Source organism: Bubalus kerabau, chromosome 11, assembly GCF_029407905.1.
Source record: "Bubalus kerabau isolate K-KA32 ecotype Philippines breed swamp buffalo chromosome 11, PCC_UOA_SB_1v2, whole genome shotgun sequence".
Taxonomy (NCBI): domain Eukaryota; kingdom Metazoa; phylum Chordata; class Mammalia; order Artiodactyla; family Bovidae; genus Bubalus; species Bubalus kerabau.
Genome location: NC_073634.1, coordinates 72,289,048 through 72,312,876, shown reverse-complemented (window position 1 = coordinate 72,312,876; position 23,829 = coordinate 72,289,048). Strand labels below are relative to the sequence as shown.

Below are 23,829 nucleotides of genomic sequence, written 5' to 3'. Positions count from 1 at the left end.
TCATTTGAAAAAGGGGATAATATCTTCTGCTAGAGGGAAAATCTTCTTGTAAAGATAACATACTAGAATATGTGTCAGGGACTGGGCTCATTAAAGAGCGTGTATTCCCTCTTCCCCTCATCCTGAGTTTGTGTCTATGCCTGAAAATATACCTGGACTGGATTTTATTAATATGTGGGGCAGTTTAGTGTGTCCGAGTTGGACTTTTTGAAGACTCTAAAAAAAAAAAAAAATGTGTACCATTGCCCCAGTAGTTACTCTCCTAAAGCACTGTTTGTATTGAAAGATTACTTATGACAACTCTGTGAATATGATAAAACAAAAACTTCTTGAATCACATACTTTAGATGAGTGAATTATATCATATGTGACAAACATCACAACAATATTGTTGTAAAAAAGAAAAAAAAAGATGATTTGTGGAGGTTAGTTTTCTGCTACCAGATTATTTGGTTGCAAAGAACCAATGAGAGCGAAACATCGGTCACCATGATTTTCTTGTCTTCATTTTCTCAGTCTTAATCCTCCTTGAGATAACTATGTCATTTGGGGGATAATTATGATTGCTCAAACAACAATGCAAAGGGGGAAAAGCCAATGTCTCTTTTTTTACTTACAAATTAAAAAATTTTGAAAACCTAATTGTTCTATTAATATTTATATGAGAGTTTTGTTGAAAGAGGAAAGGCTCATGGCATCAAAGAGGGTATCCTTGAAGGAAACAGGATGGCAAGTTTGTGCTCATCGTTGATTAGGAGGAACCTGACCACCCCACTTTAGCCCCTGCTCCCAGGGAAACCAGAGAAGTTCCCCAGGGTGGGGAGCTGCATGGGAGGGCGATGAACAGAAGACCAGTGGCTAGGGTGCAGAAGGTGGTCCTGGCAGATTCAAGGAAACAGGTGGAGTCAGCAGTGACCCAGTCAGTCTTTTCCACTGACGGGGGTGGAACGCTTCCAAAGACCATGCGTGTAGGCCGCCATCAGCACTGAGATGTACACGTCTACTGAGCGTGCTGATGAACAGCATGGATGCAAGTCACTGCCCTACAGCTGCGTGCTTGTCACCTGTGGACGTGATAAGTGACACTTGTCCATACCCCAGGATTTTGCTGAGCCCCATCCCGACTGCCCCAATTGCCTGATGGTACCACTTCCTTTTCTATGGCCCCAGGCCCAGAGAGGGGATCCTGTAGCATTGACCCGGCACACCCTGCAGGCAGAGCCCTGCCCTCACTGTGTTCCAGCATCAACTGAAGCTCCAAAGCCATGCATGGTCCCCTGCTGAGCGCTTCTTCTAAGTACTCTGTGTGGGAGTCCTTGGTTATGGTTGAGTTCTTTTTATCTTTTTTTAAAGCTTAACTCCTACTCTGTCCAATTCTTGCATCAGCCACTGCTCTGCTTCCTGGCACCAAATGTGAAGCATGAAGAACCCATTCAGCTCACTTTCTGAATCATTTGAGGCTTTCCAGACTCTCTAGCCTGGGGGTAGCCAAGAGTAGGAGGAGGTAGAGCAATGGACCCATATATGATTGTCACTTCTGAGTTTACTTCATCAGGAACGTTTCCAGCTTGAATGAAAGAGTTGAAATGGAGGACAGGGAAGGATAAGATTCTTGCTTTCTAAAAAGAGGAAGGCTGCATGCTCAGAGGGCAAAGGGAGAAGAAATCACTCAGTTTCTCCTAGAAGCCCCTACTCTGAGCAGTGCCCTTCCCCCACAAAGCCTTCAAGAGAGAGTGTTGAGACTGAGATCAGGAAGAGAAACAACTCAGCAGGGTTCCAGGCTGAGCTGAGTTCCATGTTGGCATTGAGGTCCAAGTCAGACCCTGGCTTACCAAACTGAGCCAAGTCTTGAATTTTAAAATTATGGTGAGGCTTTGTTGTGATTATTTCCAGAGAAAGAGAAAGATGAAGGGAGGCAGCCTTGCTTAAAATGTTCTTTATTTACCCCAGAAAACGTCCCCTGATGTTGGAAAGGGATTGAGCTAAAAGCAAAATGCTGCAGGTACAACACCCTAGCTGAGAAAGGGTAGGGGTGGAATTCCTTAATGACAATTCATGTGCAGAGGATTTAGGGGTGTTACCTGAGTGTCCAGAAGAAGTGTTGAAGCTTCAGAAGGGCATGTGTAATTCAGACCTGGATTTTTGTTAAAGGACTTGGAATAAGGAAATGGTTCCCTTTGTGCCCCTCACTAGTTGGACGATGTCTGAAATGCTGGGTTGAGTTTTGATAAAGGAGGCCTTCCAGCTGCAGATACCTTTAACCCATTGTCACTGCCAGCTGTTCCCACTGTCCCATCCTGGGCAGTATCCCCAGACCCAGAGCTAATCCGGAGTGGTAGACATCAACCAGCTATGCTTCCCCAGAATTCTGGGAAATCACCCCTCCATCATTCTCTGCCTTACATAGTTAGACATCCGCTTCTTTCTAGAAATGTGCACATGACCCAGTTCTGGGATTTTGTATTAGAATTCTTAGGAAATATAAGTTCGTTTTCAGCTGAATTTGAAGCTGAGAGGAGCTATCTCTCAGCTTTCTCAATGAAAGCTGCTAGAAGCTACCATTTGGGCACACCTGCCTGAGAGGAACATCAACTTAGAGCTGAGAGGTGAAGTCACCTGGGTCCAACAGTCCCTGAAGCAGAAGTTGCCCTCAGTACCAGTACTTTGCAGTTATAGGAATCTTTGTGCTTAAGATTAGTTGGGTGTCTGCCCTTCCAAGCAAAGGAATCCTTATAATACAGACAAGGGATAGGTCAGCAGCTTTAGTCCTATCTTCTGTTGAAGCTCAGAGTTAAATAAAAATTCTTGACTCAGACTGTTCCTCCAGCTTCCCCCTCCCCAAGCCTCCCACACGTCAATCATGTCCAGGCTTAGGGACTAGAGTTACCTTCAGTTGAAGGTGACTACTTCCTCCTTCCACATTATCCCAGTGGGTATCACTGGACTCTTTCTTTGATTTTGACCCTGTGGCCTAGACTTCCAGATTGTTCTGGATTCTCTGGTCTGGGACTCTGTCTATTTGGACTTTTCAGAGTTGGCCTTTAGTTGGCCAGGATCTGAATTTAGTGTGAACCTTGAGAAATCTTTGGTCAACCCTAAACTGCCTCCATATATCCAGGTCCATTTTTGTCTTGGGAAGAAGGATCTTGAGCCACGGAGACTTAAATATACCTCAACGATACTTCTTAATTCCAGTGTGAATCAGACACACACCCAAAGGGAAACCCCAAAGAAGACTCACCAGTATGACAAGGAAACAGGAAACCAGGTCCTTAAAGTCAGATGCAAAGAACCTGTGGCATTTGGCCTGTGAAAGAGGTTAAAAGAGAGACATGATATCTTTCTGCAAATGTTTATAGGACTGTCATATAAGACTATAGCCAATGAATGAATGTCCCAGGGAGGTGAATCCAAAAGAATTACTTTGGATTATTTTTATGCACTTGAGAATTGCCCTTGGCTTTAGCAAGAACATCTTTAACTTTCTTTTCATCTTTCAAATGCCTATCCCTGTGTCAGTGCATGAACACTAGTAGATGAATTTTGGGGGATGGCATCTGAGAATTGCCTGGAGAGGGTGGGGAAAGCTTGGTGACCTTCATGGAGAACATTCACTACCCAGAGCTGGAGCAAACTCTTGGACCTTAGGAGTCTGGGAGTAAGAATCATTGCCCATGAGCCAAACTCACTTCTAGGGAGCTGAAATATTTCCTTACTGAGGGACAAAGAGGGAGAGCCCCCTATGCTAAATCAGAAGGCAGCTATCTTCATAAGGCTGGTGGGAAACGGGGGCCCAAGTTTAATAATGGTAAATCTATCAAAACCAAACGGACATAGCTCACATCCTGTGGGCAATAAACATCCACAGGTGAAATTTTATGAGGTTTTAAAGGGAACTTTATGAGTTTTGAGGGAGCCTTAGTATAAACTGAAACCAGCCATGGAAAAACAATATAATGTGAACTGTGGAAAGCAATATCTGAAAATTCTGTCACTGTTACCAGACCAAAGAAATTGTTCAGGAGCAGGAGAAAGATATGCTAACCTTCACATCTCTCCCACAATTTCTGGTGAGGTAACTGTCTCACCAGCAACATTTTTAAGTCTTTGAGAGCAGAGGCCATTTAAGATCTCTCATTTCCCATATAGCACTTCATACAACATAGGTGCACATACACATGAACTGTTTCTAAGAGATGGGCAGTAACTTTTGTGAGTACTTCCATAGGAAGTCCCTACTATTCTGGGGACTTTGTATATCATAGGAAGGAAACTTGAACTCTGAATGTTAAGAAGCTTTCCCAAGGTCACATAGTGAATAAACAGCTGAACCCTGATTTCAGTCCATGTCGGTCTGTCCCTGGAGCCCATGTCCTTTCAGCCACAGCCATGGTTGCCAGGCTTTTGGATTTCATCAACCAATGCAGTGTCAAAAACACTCAAGAGAACCCCGATTGGGTTGCCAACATTTTATTGAGAGGCTATTGTTAAGAACTGAAAAAGTTGGATTAACAATGGGCAAAAAGACAGGACATGATCTCAGGAGAAGGAGAACAGACTGAGCATTATGAAACGCTCCACGCCTTCATATGCGTGCGTTTGTGCGTGTGTATGTGTGTGTGTACCTGTAAAAATGCTGTCATTCGTGAGCAGGAGACTGGCTCTTGGAACCTCTACTCTCTGCCTCACTTCACCTTCTTTAATCTTGTATCTGGCACAAAGTGTCCTACACAAAGTAGGTACTTAAGACTTGTTACTGAGTGAGTGACATCATTTGCTCTTTTCTGTTTGGTCCTCTGGAAACACCTCCATGATGCAGGTTCTCAGCAGCATCCCAGACTAGCTTCACTTAGAACATAGGGTTTAGTAAAACCTGGGTTTTGCCACCACCTCCTCTCCCTCTCCTCCCTACAGCTGCAAGATTTCTCCTTTTGGCAGACTCTCTCGATACAACTTCATTTCTTTTCACTAAAGAGATTCCATCACTACCCCTTCTGGCCTAGACTCTCACCCTCAGAGATTCTTTAAGAAGTGGGGTCAAGGAGGTCTGTCCATCCCTAAGAGGTGAATGGGCATCTCAGTCTGGGGGTTCTGTGTTTCAAGAGTTCCATTCTCTTGTCTGGGTTCTTCCACTTAGGGAAATCTCTTCTCTTCTTTGGACCTCAGTTTTTTTCATGTACAAAATGAGGGGGACTGAGCCAAAACATCTTACAGGGTACTTCCAATCTTGGCAATCCACACCTCTCTTCCATCTGGCTGATTGCAGCTCCTTACACATCAGGGCTCCTTTTGTTTGAGAAAATCTGGAATTTGGGGATGGATTCAATGACAAGTTGGCTCTTGAAGAAGGGTCTGTAATACGATCGTGCAGCTGTTTAGTGATTCTCCATGAGTGTACGATCACTTCAGGGTGGAATGTCAAAGTTTACCAGACATTATCTTGGACCGGTTCTCCTTTTTCCATGAGACCAAGTCATTATCCTCAAAAGCATTACTAATTGTGCACATCCACCAGATGCTGGAAGGCCCTCGCTGGAAGCAAAGGACCCTTGCCGGGGGTCAGCCACCTCATTCTGCTTTCTCCTTGGCTGGGCTTATGCTGGAGGGCCTGGCAGGAAGCCAGCCTGTGCCCTGGAATAAATGACTTGTCAAGTCACCAGCCATAGCCCGGGGAGGTGCTCTCACACCCACTCAGCCTTTCATTTATCTTTATGGCAGTAAAACCAGCTCTCCTAGAAGTCTACTTCATGGAGGGAAAGGCTAAGTTACAGGACCTATGTTTTATTTAAAAAAAAAAAAATTTTTTTTTTTTTTTTGCAAAGACTTCCTTTTTAATTTTAGAATAGTTACTTTCTGGCAGTCATCAGAACAGGGCTGTTTGGATGTCATCTAGAAGCAGAGAAGAAAAGGAGATGGCTAGCTGACTGGGCTGCCTGCTGGATCGACTAGGGTTGCTTTCTCACAGGCAGATCAAAAGCCTCCTGAGCAGTTAACCCTCAGCAAGGGAGTTACTCCTACAAATGGAGAGGATTTAGCAAAAGCAGGCAAGTACTGCATGCAAATGCTTTGCATGTATCAGCACTGGAGATTTCCAGTGGCCTCTATAAATATCCTGAAGGTGAACTTTGGCTCCACTCTAAAAACATCCCTGAAGTCTATTAACCATCCTAACCCACAGGGGTAAGGTTCCCCAGACTCTTGGGATGGTGCAGAAACCTCTTCTCCATTGCAGTAACTATGCTGGGCAGGGCTGTTTAGGTCTGCTTGATCTCTTTTTCCTTGGTGACACCTCGGTGAGACACTATATTTTAATCTCTGATAATCACTGTAAGAGCTAGAGTAAAAATAGAAAATGAAAGTCTTGGAGAAGAGGCAAGACCAAAAAGGAAGAGATACAATGAGTCATATGTCCAAACAAGAAATATTGGGAAGGTCAGTTGTGAAAAGGAGTTGACTCAGGGAAGGTCTTCAGGGAGTGGTCATGAAAAAAGTTTGGAGATCAAGCAAGGACATGAAGAGCCTCAGAGAAGCTGACTTGGAGAAGAGATGCCTCAAACTAAGAACACACTTATAAGAAGTTCCTGTAGGGGGAGGGCAGGGCAGAGCGCCCTTGAGGAGCCTGGGGACCTTCTGAAGTCAGATCCAAACTGACCTCTTCTGAAGGCCCAGAGAACTCAGAGAGAAGGCTCCCCACTCACGCAGCAGCCAAGGAAGTCAGGGGTAAAAAACAGTTTATGGGAAGCTAGGCAGAGAAGAGGGAGGGGACTGGGGAAGGTGTTGGGTAGAATTTAATGGGGCTCTAACCACCAAGATGGAGTCCAGGTCCTCTAAGAATGAGTGCCTTTGACCCATTACAAAAAGTTACAGGGAAAGAGTCAAGAAATTGAAAAGGCAAAGCAATGCTATTTAGGAGCCTCCTGGGCCATTCCACCACCAACCAGGTGAGCCACGCAGCTTTTCTCTTCCTTCTGTTGAAAATTCCTCCCATATCTGTGAATACAAAAGTGCATCAGCATCACAGAATTGGAGAGCAATCCTGCCTTCTCACTTTACCAATGAAGATACCTAAAGTCACCTCAAGAGCTGGTGATCGAGCCCCAGCTGGAGCCAAGTTCTGCTCCTTCCCATGCCCCAGTTCCCTCCCTTTCTCCATCAATCTCTGGCCCCCTCCCCGAGGGTGTGTGTCTTTAAACCCCCACTTTAAGGATCTGAGAGTCTCCCGTGGTGTCTGTCTCTCCCTCTGCCCTAGAGAGCGTCCCATCTTGGCCTCTTGCTCATGTGAACCTCTGCTTCCTGGGTTCCCACCTGTTTGGCAGCATCTGCCAGCTGCTGTGGGCCTGTTGGCTGCCACCTCTCGCTGCCAGATCAGGAACCTCTCCCGGCCTCCTCAGGGGTGTGGACTTATGCTCTCAGATCCACATGTTCCCTACCTCCTTCCAGGGTAGGCACGTGTGTGATTCCAGGAGAGGGAACAGGCAGGTGGCTGCTAAGACCTGTCCCCAGCGCCCTGCACATGTGCAGACACACAGATGGGAGAGATGGGCATGTGGGAGTCTGTGGGTAACACATGCCTGAGTGCTGGTTACATCCTGCCCTAGTCCAACAATGAACAGTGAAACTCCCATGACTGAGAAATGTGGATTTCCTTGACTTCTGATTGTGGGTTTATTGCTTAAGTCCAAAGCTTCTGTCTTTTAAAGAACTGGTTAAAGGTTAAGGGGATCCATCCAATAGGGGGTCAAAAAGATCGTTTAAAACAGGTTCCATTAACCAAGGTTCTGTACAAATCCATGCAGGAAAATAGAAGTGAGACTTAGGGGCCAGAACAGCGGCTCTGCAGAAGGACCTGGTTTCTGTCTGGGGAGATGAGCTGTCAGATCCTTTGCTGTGGAGAATCACAGGCTCCCAAGTGGCACTGAGCTAGGATGGAAGCGAGGCTCAAGTTAGGCTATAGGAAATGATTTTTCTCCTGGACTCTCACGTGGGCTTCATAGAATCTCTCCAGACCAGAGGCCCTAACTTTGTTCTTACAAAGGTAAATGACTCAGGTTCTCCCACTGAGACCCTCTAGGTGCTATTTATTCCTTTGAAGCCAAAACAAACTTCTCAAACACCTGTTCTGAGCCAGGCACCCTGGTTGGGTTTCTGGGGAAGCAAAGATAAGCTGAGCAGGATCTGTGGCCTCGCAGAACTTAGAACAAGGTCAAGAGAGCTCAAACTGCCTTGAATTGGGGAAGTTTTAAAATAGCTTTCCAAAAATGCTTCCCCTGCATGGCTGAGAAGTCAGGTCCCCAACAAGCCTGGGTGCAGGTGGCATCAGAGCCCCTCTCTGATGGAGAGGTGGCTAAAGGGTCATCTGTCTAGGCCCCACTCACTTGCCTTTCTGTGGACCTTACTGAGCGGCTGCCTCTGCCAGGGGCCGGGCTGAGGCAGCTCCTGGCCCTGGGAGTGGGAGGCACTATGGACCTGAGCATCTGGTGCTCTGGGCCTCTTTTGAAGGAGTCAGGTGGGGACATATCTGTACCTCAACTCATCCTGAGCATCCCCGGGGAGATACAGAATGCGTCTCTCCTTTTCTATCCACAGCTTTCCTTAACATCAGTGGATGGATCAGGGTCTTGAATGGAACCCCCGGGGAGGCTTTAAACATTGAAAGTCAGTCCCAGGCCAGGGCCCTCACCGGATGGGGAGGGAGCATGGGCGGAAGCAGAAGTGCTTGTGTTAACAGAATGTCATTTCCCAACATGATTCAGACCCCGGCGCAGAGGCAGGAAAAGGAGAGCAAAGCCTCCCCATCCATCACGGTGGACACAGCTATTTTTAGAGCACACACCACCAGCTCGGCACTGGGCTCCAAGGGCCCTGCCGTGCAAGATGAGGCTGGGCTGATAGAGTCAGTCAAGAGTGGAGATCTTGCAGGTGTAGGGGTGTGTGTGTGTGCGCGTGCGTGTGTGCGTGCGTGCCTGGCCCCTCATGTGAGCATGAAGGGGAGACTGAGCAGGAGGTGATCTTGGGTGGAGGGTTGTCAAGGGAGAAGAAAGGCCCTCGGCTGTCTCAGAACCGCCTCCCTCCCCAGCCCAGCCCCATGGGGGTCTGACCTGCCCTTTCATATGTGTACAGGACTCTCCTACCCCCTCCCCCACCTAGGTAGAGGGCAAAGCAGCCTGAGTCCTAGGCTTGACAGGATGTTGGCAGCCTGTTGGTGCCCTTGGTTTTCCTATCCCAGCCTTGAAAACATCTGGCCAACGTGAAGGCACCCATGCCCAGATGAAGAAGACATCCATGCCCAGGGGCATCGGGGCCCTCTGCACAGGGGCGTCTAGGAAATAGGTTCTGCCCCAGTCAGCACCTCAGCACCCGTGTTTCTAAAATACAAACTCTCACCTGGGAGTAGAGAGAGAGCCCTTTGCATAAGGAACAGAAAAGTGGCTTCCCTTTGTTTCCCCCCATTCCTGGCCCTCTCTCTCTCTCCAGCTGAAGGGAAGAGGAGGCCTGCCTTGAACTCAGCCCCTAGGGAGGACTGGGCCCAGGAGTAGCCCCAGGCAGTCTTTCTTCTCAGTTCCAATCAGTCTCCTCTCATCTTCTTAAACGCCCTGCCCTCCTGACTTCCACTTCTATCCTAAAAGACATGCCTAACCTGGCCTGTCCTAATCCTGACCAACATGAACTGCCTAGGAGGAGGCTCTCTCTCTCTTCCTTTTCTCCATGAGGCTCTTCAGATGCTCTGTGCAGTCCACAGAAATGTCATTTATCCTATATGGGCCTCACAGGGCCTCGGAGTTGATCCACTTTCCCTTAATAGCTCAGATATTCCTGAGGTTCAGGCCAGTTTTGAACCTTCTTACTGGCAGAGTTTAGCTGACTTCCGGCACAGTCATGGGGTGGCTTTCCACAAGCCAAGGCTGCTGAAGAAAGCATCCCACCATGACAAGTCCTTGCAGTCCCAGGAAATCAGGTCAAGGCTTGAGAGACCCACTAGCTTGTTGTAGGCAGGAGTCTCTCTGCTGCCTCCGAACAGCACCCAGGAGACGGAGGGTTCTCTGCTTTGCACCATGACCTGGGGTGGTCAGAGGATGGGGAGGAATAAGGAGACACACAGCTAGTTCATTTAGTTTTAACCTGTATCTTTTCCTCTGAGGAGTTATCACAAAGAAGTACCATCCAGTTGGTAATATAGCAGGAGAAAATGCACTTGACTGTGTCTGAGGACAATCGAGATGGATCAGCTGCACAAACAGGCAGGCAGGTGGGGAGGAAGTAGTACTGCCTTGGAAGCCGGGTACCCCAATCCAGCTCTGCCACCAGCTTACATGCACTGTGATCTGAAATTCATTTTTCCTGTCCATAAATTATTTATTATTATAAAAGAACTGCAGTGCTACCCACCTCAAACTGTGCAAGGAAAAGCAAGGAATAATGTTAATAAAGCAGCCGTCCCAATATGCCACCAAATCAACCTTTTTACAAGTGATACTCAGATGACCTCATCTGTGTGTTCCGGGAGCTTGGAACAGAGTAGGATGAGTCAGATGCCAGCCTACTTCTTTTCCAAGGACCTGAAACCAACTAACCTCTGCTCTTTCTTCCTTTGAAGCCCTGTGTATGATCATGCTTGCAGTCCCTGGGAGGGTTAGGCTATTTGTCCGGCTCTATCACGAGCTTTGTGATGTGGGAGGCAGAGGTGCCCCTGTATGCCCCATTCTTCCTGCTAAAGCTTTTCCCCTTTTCCCTTTGGCTTGCCCTAGTACTTTCAAAACCTATCACCTACCTCTCCATTATGTTCTTCTCCAGCTTTCTTTTTTCATCTTTCCAGGCCCTCTCCCTGGTGACTGTTTGACCTTTTCCCTCTGATCTCTCTGTCTTCCCATGCTTCCTTCTCTTTTATGAGCAGGTGGCTAATGAAACTGGGAGACACACAGCGTTATACACACCGCAGGTTGAGATTGCCTTTCTACAAATGCAGAAATCTTCATGATACTGCAGTGCCAGATGTGGGGCTCCTGGGGGGCCGACAGAGGAGACATTCCACTTGATGCTCAGCAGGGTCTGGAGCTGAATGAACCACATCATCAAGACCCTGACGCACAGATTGCAGCTGCTGCACGGAGCATTCAGTTGTGCAGGAGAGACCTCAGCCTGCAGATCCTCGAGAGTTCATACCTCTGCTCATCTTTCCTCCTCACACACCTGACTTAGCCATGTGGCACCTTGGTCGTAAGGATAGCAAAGGAGTCCCAGGGACACAGGACATAGGCAGCCTTCCAGGATAATCTGGCACTCTTCTCTTCCATTCACAATAAGGTTTACTTGAGAGGAAACTTGCAAATAAGTTCCAGCCTCAAAGACTGGCACCACTTTTTTTCGGGTCCAAGAAACTCGCCAAGTTGAAAAACCAATGAAATTGGCATCCTTCACTGCAAGCTCAGCACAGATAACTTCTCATTCTTGGTAGGTGGGTGAAGACAATTGTACAGGACTGTTGAAATAAGTTGAGGCTGTGTCTAGACACATTGATCTGCAGGTTCAAAAGCTGTCCTGTTATGCCCAGTTCCACCTCTGACTTTACCTGACCCTAAACATTATTTCATTTTTTCGCCTGTCTCGGTTTGCCTAATTTATAAGACAGACTGATAACAGGGAGAAACCAATACATAACTGGGGGTGGGGGGGGGAGAAGGAAAATGCTATGTAAATAATAGTAGAGATTCCCCTGCTGTTTGCTTGACAGCAGTTCACTTTAGAAGGTTCAAGATCCTTTTGATCTGAGATGAGAGGGACCAACTGCTGGGAGATGGAGTCTGATTTAAACCAGAGTGAACTTTCCAGAAGACCTTTGTAGATAATTTGCAATGTTTCTTTGTAGTCTAAATGCAGGACAAAGGTGGAGACAATAGCATTGCTAACAACCGCAAACTATAATTTCTGATCAAACCATTTTCTTCTTTCTGCCCTGTTTATGCTTCCAGTGTAGGTCATTCTGTAAAGACTCAAGTGACCATTCCTCCGAACAGGTACTTCTGACTCTACCAAGACCATTCAGGCTATATATTAATATTTAAGTAATTATAGCTCAGTTGGTAAAGAATCCGCCTGCAATGCAGGAGTCCTTCTGCAAAGCAGGAGACCCAGGTTCAATTCTGGGTCTGGAAGATCCCCTGAAGAAGGAAATGGCAACCCACGCCAGTATTCTTGCCTGGAAAATCCCATGAACAGAGAAGCCTGGCGGGTTACAGTCCATAGGGTCACAAGAGTCGGACACAACTTAGCAACTAAACCACCAATAGTAAGAAATGATAACTCACTGTATCAGTAGGTATGCAAAGTTTATGGAAAGTATTTCCAGCATCTCTGACTCCCTACTTCAGGGATGTTAAGATCACGTGACTCAGGGAACCAGTATGGAAGAGGGCTAGTTGTGGGGCAGGGGGGTCACAAAACGTACTTACTGGACCACATAGAGCTGTCTCCCAGCCGTCCCCCCTCACGTCTCCACGGCCAGATTGGAGCAGGCTGTGGAAAAAATTCCTGTCTATTTTCAGAAACAGATAAAAGCATTCAGATTATGCAGTGCAAATCTCAGCCTGAAAGCAGCTGGAAAAATCTGTTCCTTGCCACTGTCACTGACCCCCCTGACCCCTTCAAGTAATGACATTCAGGCCTGCTTCCCCTCATCTCCCCTCATCCCTACCAGCACAGTGACCCTTCCACCACAGACCTGCTCCTTGTCTGCCCTGTCAGAGTGGTCATGCCTCTGAGAACTGGAGACAATGGGATTGAAGATGATAATACATATACATATATATAAGATCAGCTCATTCAAGGAGAAGACAGCAGTAAGTCCATGTTTCTTTTTCTTAGGATTTTAGGGGAGCATTTTTACAGCACTGCCTGCCCCGGGACTCCCTCCCTGGGGCTCACAGGGCAGGAGCTCCAGTCTCAGGAGGGCACACTGGCCCCCTCTGCTAACAAGATCTCCTCTGGGAGAACAATATTCTATGCTGAGCAAAGCTGCCCGAGACCAGATGTCTCTGTGTCCTGATCTCCCCCAAGCATATGAGGCTTGGGAACACTGAATAGTTCATGAAACTGGACCTCTGGTACAGGGAATTATTCCTGGCTTTAGGGTAAAGCCTATTCAGAGACGCCTCCACTGTCCAGCGCATTCTGGTTTGCAATGAATCAGTTATGCTCTGAAGATACGCAGTTATAAACACAATAAAGCAGGCTTAGTGCCTCAGGGAGCAAATAACAGTCATTCACAGTCCTGAGGACCATGCTGTTAGCTTTTTACCTGGGAAGCCCTAGGGGTCTCAGGGCTCCATACTGAAATTTTCTTTCCTTCCAGAATGTCTTCTGCTTAGTCCTCTTCACTGAATAAGTCATTAAGCACCAAACTCCTCCTATAAGAGCACATGTCTAGATTGCTTGTTTTCCCACTTTCCACTCCAAGCAATGGGTTCAAACAGTTCAAACAGCAGCCAAAGCAAGCAGCTGCTGAAGGAACCAGAAGGGATGACTCTCCTCTGAGGGAGCAGGGTGGGCCTCTCGTTTCCTCCTCTGCTTGCCTCCTCTGGATACGCCAGAGAGAAGGCAGGGCTGGGATGAAGGAGCCACTATTCAAGCAAGAATCTATCTTTTCAAGATAGAACAAGGGCTCATCTATCTAGCAGATGGATGGAGCCAGTCGTCACAGCCGACATGGGCTCTTGGATTGGAGAAACGGGGCAGGAGCACAGCCGCTGCCATGTAGGTTCCAGGCGCTCAGACAACCACAGGATGTGGGGAGAGCCGGGAACCTGGGACCCTGCTAAACCCCACCAAGGCTCAAGCTTCACATTTCTGTTTCTTATTTTTACACTGCAGGCTCATATTCTGTGAGGCAAGAATCAAGGATCAAAGTGGACATGATTTTGATGTTTAATAAAAAGCAGCAGCAGACAACAAGCACATGAAAAGATGTTCAACGCTGCTTATCATTAGAGAAATGCAAATCGAAATGCCAATGAGGTGTCACCTCCCACACCAGTCAGAATGGCCATCATCAAAAAATCTACAAACAATAAATGCTGGAGAGAGTGTGGAGAAATGGGAACCCTCTTGCACTGTTGGTGGGAATGTAAGTTGATATAGCCACTATGGAGAACAGTATGGAGATTCCTTAAAAAAGTAGGACTAAAACTACCATATGACCCAGTAATCCCACTATTGAGCATATACTCTGAGAAAACAATAATTGCAGAAACATATGTACCCCCATGTTCATTGCAGCACTATTTACTGTAGCTAGGACAGGAAAGCAACCTAGATGTTCACTGACAGATGAATGGATAAAGAAGGTGTGGGATATAGCTTCCATTCCAATACAATGGAATATTGCTCAGCCATAAGAAGGAACACATTTGAGTCAGTTCTAGTGAGGCTCAACCTAGAGCCTGTTACACAGGGTGAAGTAAGTCAGAGAAAACCAATACATATTAATATATATATATATATATATAGACTCTGATGCTGGGAGGGATTGGGGGCAAGAGGAGAAGGGGACAACAGAGGATGAGATGGCTGGATGGCATCAATGACTCAATGGACGTGAGTCTGAGTGAGCTCCGGGAGTTGGTGATGGACAGGGAGGCCTGGCGTGCTGCGATTCATGGGGTCGCAAAGAGTCGGACATGACTGAGCGACTGATCTTATCTGATCTGATATATATATGGAATCTAGAAAAATGGTATTGATGAGCCTATTTGCAGGACAGGAATAGACACAGAAACATAGAGAAGAGACTTAGGACATAGAAAAGGAAGGGGAGAGTGGGACCAATTGAGAGACTAGCATCGAAACATATACATTACCATATGTAAATTAGTTGATGGGAAGTTGCTGTATAACACAGGGAGCTCAGTTTGTTATTCTGTGACAACCCAGAGGGATGGGAGGGAGGCTCAAGAGGGAGGGGACATATGTATACTTATGGCTGATTCACGCTGTTATGTGGCAGAAGCCAACACAATATTGTAAAGCAATTATCCTCCAATTAAACATAAATTTTTTAAGTCAGTGGCAGAATACTAGGAAAAGCCATAGCTAAAATCACAACATCTGTATGTCTTTAAATGCTTCATATAGCTCCAGGTATTTGCTCAGGTGTGTCTGTCTGCCTAGAATGTACCACCTTCTCTGCTTGTCAAACCCCTCGGTTTAGTTCAGTTCAGTCGCTCAGTCATGTCCGACTCTTTGCAACCCCATGAATTGCAGCACACCAGGCCTCCCTGTCTATCACTAACTCCAGGAGTTCACCCAAACTCATGTCCATCGAGTCAGTGATGCCATCCAGCCATCTCATCCTCTGTCGTCCCCTTCTCCTCCTGCCCCCAATCCCTCCCAGCATCAGAGTCTTTCCCAATGAGTCAACCCTTCGCATGAGGTGGCCAAAGTACTGGAGTGTCGGCTTTAGCATCATTCCTTCCAAAGAAATCCCATGGCTGATCTCCTTCAGAATGGACTGGTTGGATCTCCTTGCAGTCCAAGGGACTCTCAAGAGTCTTCTCCAACACCACAGTTCAAAAGCATCAATTCTTCGGTGCTCAGCCTTCTTCACAGTCCAACTCTCACATCCATACATGACCACAGGAAAAACCATAGCCTTGACTAGATGAACCTTTGTTGGCAAAGTAATGTCTCTGCTTTTGAATATGCTATCTAGGTTGGTCATAACTTTCCTTCCAAGGAGTAAGCGTCTTTTAATTTCATGGCTGCAGTCACCATCTGCAGTGATTTTGGAGCCCAAAAAATAAAGTCTGACACTGTTTCCACTGTTTCCCCATCTATTTCCCATGAAGTGATGGGACCGGATGCCATGATCTTCGTTTTCTGAATGTTGAGCTTTAAGCCAACTTTTTCACTCTCCACTTTCACTTTCATCAAGAGGCTTTTGAGTTCCTCTTCACTTTCTGCGATAAGGGTGGTGTCATCTGCATATCTGAGGTTATTGATATTTCTCCCAGCAATCTTGATTCCAGCTTGTGTTTCTTCCAGTCCAGCGTTTCTCATGATGTACTCTGCCTATAAGTTAAATAAGCAGGGTGACAACGTACAGCTTCATATAGCTCCAGGTATTTGCTCAGGTGTGTCTGTCTGCCTAGAATGTACCACCTTCTCTGCTTGTCAAACCCCTCAGTTCAGTTCAGTTGAGTCGCTCAGTCATGTCCGACTCTGCGACCCCATGAATTGCAGCACACCAGGCCTCCCTGTACATCACCAGCTCCCGGAGTTCACCCAAACTCATGTCCATCGAGTCAGTGATGCCATCCAGCCATCTCATCCTCTGTCGTCCCCTTCTCCTCCTGCCCCCAATCCCTCCCAGCATCAGAGTCTTTTCCAATGAGTCAACTTTTTGCATGAGGTGGCCAAAGTATTGGAGTTTCAGTCTCAGCATCAGTCCTTCCAATGAACACCCAGGACTGATCTACTCTTCCTTAAAAACCCAGTCCGAGTATCTCCATTTTTGCAAAGCTTTCCAAATATTCCTTCAAGCAAAATAAATCACTTCTTCCCTTGTATTCCAGCAGAATCATCTCTCTTTCCATTGAGATGCTTACTGTCTTTTGATTTGTGGAGTAGTCAGTAAAGCATGCATTGGTGTCCTCCATCTGTGAGCACCTTGAGCCTGTGTTTTATTCACATTTTTTTTCCCACCCACTCCCAGAAGCTACCATAAAAAGTGCTTGCCAAATTGAATTATGTCACATATGGTCACAATAGAGTCCCAAATGCCAGCTTAAGTTCAGAGAAGTGATGTGTAAAGGACCCTCCTCATTCTTTCTATTCTTTTTTTTTTTTTTTGAGATAAAATTTACATGACGCAAAAGTCACCATTTAAATCATTTTCAACTGTAAAATTCAGTGGTTTTTAGTATATTCACAGTGTTGGGAAACCATCAGTTCCATTAATTCCAACATCTTATCATCCTTGAAAGAGACCCCTTAGCAATTATATAATCACCTCCTATCATCTCCTCCCCCAGCACCAGGGAACCACACTAATCCACTTTCATCTCTATGGATTTGCCTATTCTGGACATTTCACATAAATGGAATTATATAGTATGTAGTCTTGTGTTTCTGGCTCCTTTTGTAACATAATATCTGCAAGGTTCATCCACATTGTAGCATTTGTCGGTACATTTTGTTTATCCAGTCATCAGTTGATGAACATTTGGGTTGTTTCTACTTTTTAGCTATTATGAATAATGCTGTCATGAATATTAGTTTACGTGTTTCTATGTAGACATATGTTTCCTATGAGAGGAATTGGTGGGTCATATGGTAACTCTATATTTAATATTTTGAGGAACTGCCAAACCTTTCCAAAGCAGCTGCATTATTTTGCAACCCCACAAGCAATACATGAAGGCTCTTCACATCTTTGGCAGTGCTTTCTATTTCCTTTCTTTTTTGTTGTTGTTGTTTTATTTTTTTAATTACAGCCATCCTGGGAATACCAGACCACCTTACCTGCCTCTTGAGAAATCTGTATGCAGGTCAAGAAGCAACAGTTAGAACTGGACACAGAACAACAGACTGGTTCCAAACCAGGAAAGGAGTACATCAAGGCTGTATATTGTCACCCTGCTTATTTAACTTATATGCAGAGTACATCATGTGAAATGCTGGGCTAGTTGAAGCACAAGCTGGAATCAATATTGCCAGGAGAAATATCAATAACCTCAGATATGCAGATGACACCACTCTTATGGCAGAAAGTAAAGAAGAATAAAGAGCCTCTTGATGAAAGTGAAAGAGGAGAGTGAAAAAGTTGGCTTAAAACTCAATATTTGGAAAACTAGGATCATGGCATCCGGTCCCATCACTTCATGGGAAATAGATGGGGAAATAGTGGAAATAGTGACAGAGTTTATTTTGGGGGGCTCCAAAATCACTGAAGATGGTGACTGCAGCCATGAAATTAACAGACACTTGCTTCTTGAAAGAAAAACTATGACCAACTTAGATAGCATATTTAAAAGCAGAGACATTACTTTGCCAACAAAGGTCCATAGAGTCAAAGCTATGGTTTTTCCAGTAGTCATGCATGGATGTGAGAGTTGGACGATAAAGAAAGGTGAGCACTGAAGAATTGATGCTTTTGAACTGTGGTGTTGGAGAAGACTCTTGAGAGTCCCTTGGACTGCAAGGAGATCAAACCAGTCCATCCTAAAGGAAATCAGTCCTGAATGTTCATTGGAAGGACTATGCTGAAGCTGAAACTCCAGTACTTTGGCCACCTGATGCAAAGAACTGACTCATTTGTAAAGACCCTGATGCTGAGCAAGATTGAAGGCAAGAGAAGGGGACGGTGTTGACAAATGATGAGATGGTTGGATGGCATCACTGACTCAATGGACATGAGTGTGAATAAGCTCTGGAAGTTGGTGATGAACAGGGAAGTTTGTCATGCTGAAGTTCATGGCATCACAAAGAGTCAGACACGACTGAGTGACTGAACTGAACAGCCATCCTGGTGGGTATGGAATGCTATAGCACTGTGGTTTTGAACTGTATTCTCTCTAATGACTAGTGAGGTTGAGCATCTTGTCAGGTGTTTACTGGCCATCTGTAGATCTCCTTTTGATGACATGTCTATGCGAGTCCTTTACTCATTTTAAAATTGTGTTGTCTTTTTTTTTTTTTTTTTTTACTTATTTTTAAGAGTTCTTTATATATTCTGGATACTCCTATCAGCTGTGTGATTTAAAACTGTTTTCTCCCACTCTGTGGGTTGTCTTTTCAGTGTCTTGATAGTAGCCTCTGATGCACAAAGTTTTTGATTAAGTCCAATTTTTTTTTCTTTTGTTTTTTTTGTACTTCTGGTGTCATATCTGAGAAACTATTACCTAATCCAAGGTCCTAAAATTTTATACCCACAGTTCCTTCTAAGAGTTTTCTATTTTAGCTCTCATATTTGTCTTTGATTTATTTTCAATTAGGTTTTACATCTGGTAGGATATCCAAGTCCACTGTCTTGCATGTGGATAGCTATCTGTCCCAATACCATTTGTTCAAAAGATTATTCTTTCCTACTCAATAGCCTCATACTCTTGTTGGAAATCAATTCCTCATTCATATTTTATACTGTTACTTTCTTGAACTCATCACTTGAAATAAGGTTATTTATTCATTCCTGGGATATAAAAAATTTGACAATACCAAGATTTTAAAATATATATATATAGCAGTTGCATCAATCTGACTTCCCCCTACACACCTCAGAATCCATTCCAGAAAAAGGTAACAGCATCCAAGCTTGCTACATGTTCACAAGTGGAAACCACATGGACTTTTAAACTAATAATGTAAAACAAAGGGAGTTAGAAAGTAAATCTCATGGGTTGTTTTTTGGTAAGCAGAGCACATGAACTGATAGGAGGAGGTGAGCTGACTTTACAGCCCTCCATAAATGTGTGTGTCTTGTTAGAATCTGTCATAAATTAAGCAAAAAAGGAGTCATTCCTTGCCTGTAAATGGTGACTCAACACTAACAGTGGAAGCAGCACCATAGAAATTCTTTCCCCTGCCTCAAAGCAGGGTTAGACAGGGGGCTGAAGGATGATGGGGAAGCTGTAGAAAATGTAAACATGGGGTTAGAGATGAAAGGCAAGGACTTTCAGGAAGAATAAAGAAATAACTCAGAGACAGAAGCCGAAAGGAGGAGAACAGGAGTGAAAGTGGATCAAAGACTGGGGTGCCCAGTATTGGGTTGACCAAAAAGTTCATTCCAGCTTTACCGTAACCTCTTACAGGAAATACCCCAAAAATTTTTTGACCAACCTAATATAATGCTCAAGAGAAGGGCTTCTCTAGCATACCTGAATGATTAAAAGGAGTGGATTTTGTCTCTGACACTAAAATAACTTGCTTTTTAAAAAAAGCAGCAGGGAGCTACAAAGTAGTTCTCAGCATGCTTCGCATGCTTGCTGTCACTCAGACTGGTCCTTGCTAATGCTGTTACCCCTGTCTCAAGCACTTCCTCCCACCTCACCCTTCCCTGGTAGCTCAGCTGATAAAGAATCTGCCAGCAATGCAGGAGACCCCAGTTCGATTCCTGGGTCTGGAAGAGCCCCTGGAGGAGGGATAGGCTCCCCACTCCAGTATTCTTGGCTTCTGTGGTGGCTCAATGGTAAAGAATCTGCCTGCAATGGTGGTCCAGTGGTTAAGACTGCACTTCCACTGCAGAGGGCACAGGTTCATCCCCTGATTGGGGAAGTAAGATCCTCCATGCCGTGTGGCCAAAAAATAAATAAATAAAATAATGATAATAATAGAAGTCACCCTCATACAAATATTTTCATACTTTTGCATATTTTCTTGTTAAAACAGATAATTCCTTCTACATAAATTGTAATTATTATCTTGATACAATATTAAATCTCATATTCTCATTTTTGTCCTTTTGTCATAAACATTTTCTATACCTTAACTTTTTTTTTTTTTTTAATTTATTTTTGGCTATGCTGGGTCTTTGTTGCTGCAAGGGTTTTTCACTAGTTTTGGCGGGCAGGGGCTGCTCTCTAGTTGCAGTGTGAAGGCTTCTCATTGTGATAGCTTCTCTTGCTGCAGAGCACAGGTTTTGGGGCGTGTGGGCTTCAGCAGTTGAGACATATGGGCTCAGTAGTTGCGGCTCCCAGGATCTCCAGCACAGGCTCAATGGTTGGGGGCACAAAGTTGCTCTGTTGCATATGGGATCTTCCCCAAACAGGGATCGAACTGGTGTCTCTTATATTGACAGGCGGATTCTTTATCACTGAGCCACCAGGGAAGCCCTACACATCAACTTTTTTATTATCTTTAGTTTAATATCAGCATAGCATTCTTTTTTAATGTAATTTTAAAAATTGAAGTATAGTTGATGTGTAACATAATATAAAATGACAAGTGTACAATATAATGATTACAATTTTTAACTGTTGTATTCCATTTATATCCCTGCATAGTAATCTTAAGTTTTCATAATCATCACATTTTTCTATATTGTGCCCTCTAGGTGAACACTCAGTTTATTCTTGATTATTATTATACAAAGCTGAAACAACATTGATCATATAGATTTTTCTTATTGATTTCTTTCTTTGGGATAAATTTCCAGGAGGACACTACCTAGCTCATAGTGTGTGACTGTGTCTGTGTGTTGTGAGACACCTTGTCATATTACTTTCAGAATGGGTTACAATGATTCAGATCACCACCAGTAATGGAGGGCTTTCCCTTGTTGCTCATACCCTGACTAGCACTGTATGTCACCCTGTATCTTAGCCTCTCCTGGTTTTACAATGTAAACTCATGCTTCAATGTTGCTTTTATCTACATTTATTTTGTTGCTCAAAAATCCAAATGCACTTTTTGGTCAACCCAATATTTAATTATAAACTTTTCTTCCTTCAGTTTATAAGCTATCTATAGTTTTTTTTTCTATAAATTACTTCTCATTTCCTTTTCTCACTCACATATGGAGATCTTAATATTCTGTTCTGTGTTTCTAATGAGTTCAGTTCAGTTCAGTCGCTCAGTCGTGTCCAACTCTTTGCGACCCCATGAATCACAGCACATCAGGCCTCCCTGTACATCACCAGCTCCCGGAGTTCACCCAAACTCATGTCCATCGAGTCAGTGATGCCATCCAGCCATCTCATCCTCTGTCGTCCCCTTCTCCTCCTGCCCCCAATCCCTCCCAGCATCAGAGTCTTTTCCAACGAGTCAACTCTTTGCATGAGGTGGCCAAAGTACTGGAGTTTCAGCTTTAGCATAGTCCTTCCAATGAACACCCAGGGCTGATCTCCTTTAGAATGGACTGGTTGGATCTCCTTGCAGTCCAAGGGACTCTCAAGAGTCTTCTCCAACACCACAGTTCAAAAACACCAATTCTTCAGCGCTCAGCTTTCTCCACAGTCCAACTCTCACATCCATATATGACCACTGGAAAAACCATAGCCTTGACTAGACAGACCTTTGTTGGCAAAGTAATGTCTCTGCTTTTTATTATGCTATCTATGTTGGTCATAACTTTCCTTTCAAGGAGTAAGCATCTTTTAATTTCATGGCTGCAATCACCATCTGCAGTGATTTGGGAGCCCCGAAAAATAAAGTCTGACACTGTTTCCACTGTTTCCCCATCTATTTCCCATGAAGTGATGGGACCGGATGCCATGATCTTCGTTTTCTGAATGTTGAGCTTTAAGCCAACTTTTTCACTCTCCTCTTTCACTTTCATCAAGAGGCTTTTTAGTTCCTCTTCACTTTCTGCCATAAGGGTGGTGTCATCTGCATATCTGAGGTTATTGATATTTCTCCTGGCAATCTTGATTCCAGCTGGTGCTTCTTCCAGCCCAGCGTTTCTCATGATGTACTCTGCATAGAAGTTAAATAAGCAGGGTGACAATATACAGCCTTGACATACTCCTTTTCCTATTTGGAACCAGTCTGTTGTTCCATGTCCAGTTCTAACTGTTGCTTCCTGACCTGCATACAGGTTTCTCAAGAGGCAGGTCAGGTGGTCTGGTATTTCCATCTCTTTCAGAATTTCCCACAGTTTATTGTGATCCATACAGTCTAATGAGTAACTTCAGTATATACTCTTTTCCATGTTCGATAAAAATATTTCTCCAGTCTTCTCTTGGTATTTTATATTAGTTAACATTTTCCATCATTTAAAAACTCTTAAAATATTTATTTGTGCCTATTAGTTTTGATGATTTCCTTTATTGCTTCAAAACTAGCAAAACCTTTATGCTGACTTTTTTGGTAATTTTGCCCTATAATTCATCTGTTTATATATATTTCTTAGCCTATATGGAGTTTCCTTTATGATATGATAGAGAGTATTGATCTAAATAGATCATTTCCCAAATTTATGATGAGTGATACAATGGTTATTAAAGTAAGCTTTTTTTTAACTCTCTTATTTGTCACATATCAGATTTATACTTTTGTATAAGTATGACTGAGTTCTGGATTCTCTTTCCTTCTGTGTTGATTCATTTTCCCTGTTGATTTAAAAAAATCAACCTGTTTTAATTATTTGTTTTTCTTAGTATCTCTGGTGTCAGCTATATTGACTGCATGTGCTGCTGCTGCTGCTAAGTCACTTCAGTTGTGTCCAACTCTGTGAGACCCCATAGATGGCAGCCCACCAGGCTCCACCGTCCCTGGGATTCTCCAGGCAAGAACACTGGAGTGGGTTGCCATTTCCTTCTCCAATGCGTGAAAGTGAAAAGTGAAAGGGAAGTCGCTCAGTCGCAACCCCATGGACTGCAGCCCCCCAAGCTCCTCCATCCGTGAGATTTTCCAGGCAAGAGTACTGGAGTGGGGTGCCATTGCCTTCTCCATACTGACTGCCATGTAGTATGTGTTAAATGAATCTTTATTGACTTGTATTAAATTGATAGCACATGCTAATAACCATCCTAAGGTTTCAATTTGGAATATTTTTTTATTTAAAAAATCAATTTTTACCTCTCTTTGCTGGGTGACTGAATCATACAGAGGAGTCTTTTACTCTGTTATCTCCAAAACATCTCAATTTCTTCCTACATTCATTTCCTGTCAAGTACTTTTGAGAAGCGAGAGAAATTGAAATAATAGAATATGAGGGTAGGGAAGTTTCCAGCCGACCTGCACTTGTGCACAGTCTCATCTAGTCCTCAGAGCATCCCCAAGAGGCAGTCACTCTCTTTGAACAGAGGAAGGTAGAGCTCAGAGCGTTTCACTCTCTGCCTAGGGTCATACAGCTTGGAACTGTGGCTCAGACCTGGGTCATCTGGTTCTAAGTCCAGTATTCTT

The 23,829-nt window shown here is 44.5% G+C and overlaps 1 long non-coding RNA gene across 1 annotated transcript in view; it reads left to right on the top strand.

The window, feature by feature from the left end:
* LOC129623309 (uncharacterized) overlaps nt 1–23,448 on the top strand; it is a 64,067-nt gene extending 40,619 nt beyond the window's left edge. Inside the window, exons 2-3 of the long non-coding RNA XR_008700479.1 lie at nt 13,864–14,116; nt 23,082–23,448. This is a non-coding gene — a long non-coding RNA (uncharacterized LOC129623309). The remainder of the gene's footprint in view (nt 1–13,863; nt 14,117–23,081) is intronic.
* The last annotated feature ends 381 nt before the right edge of the window (nt 23,449–23,829 follow it).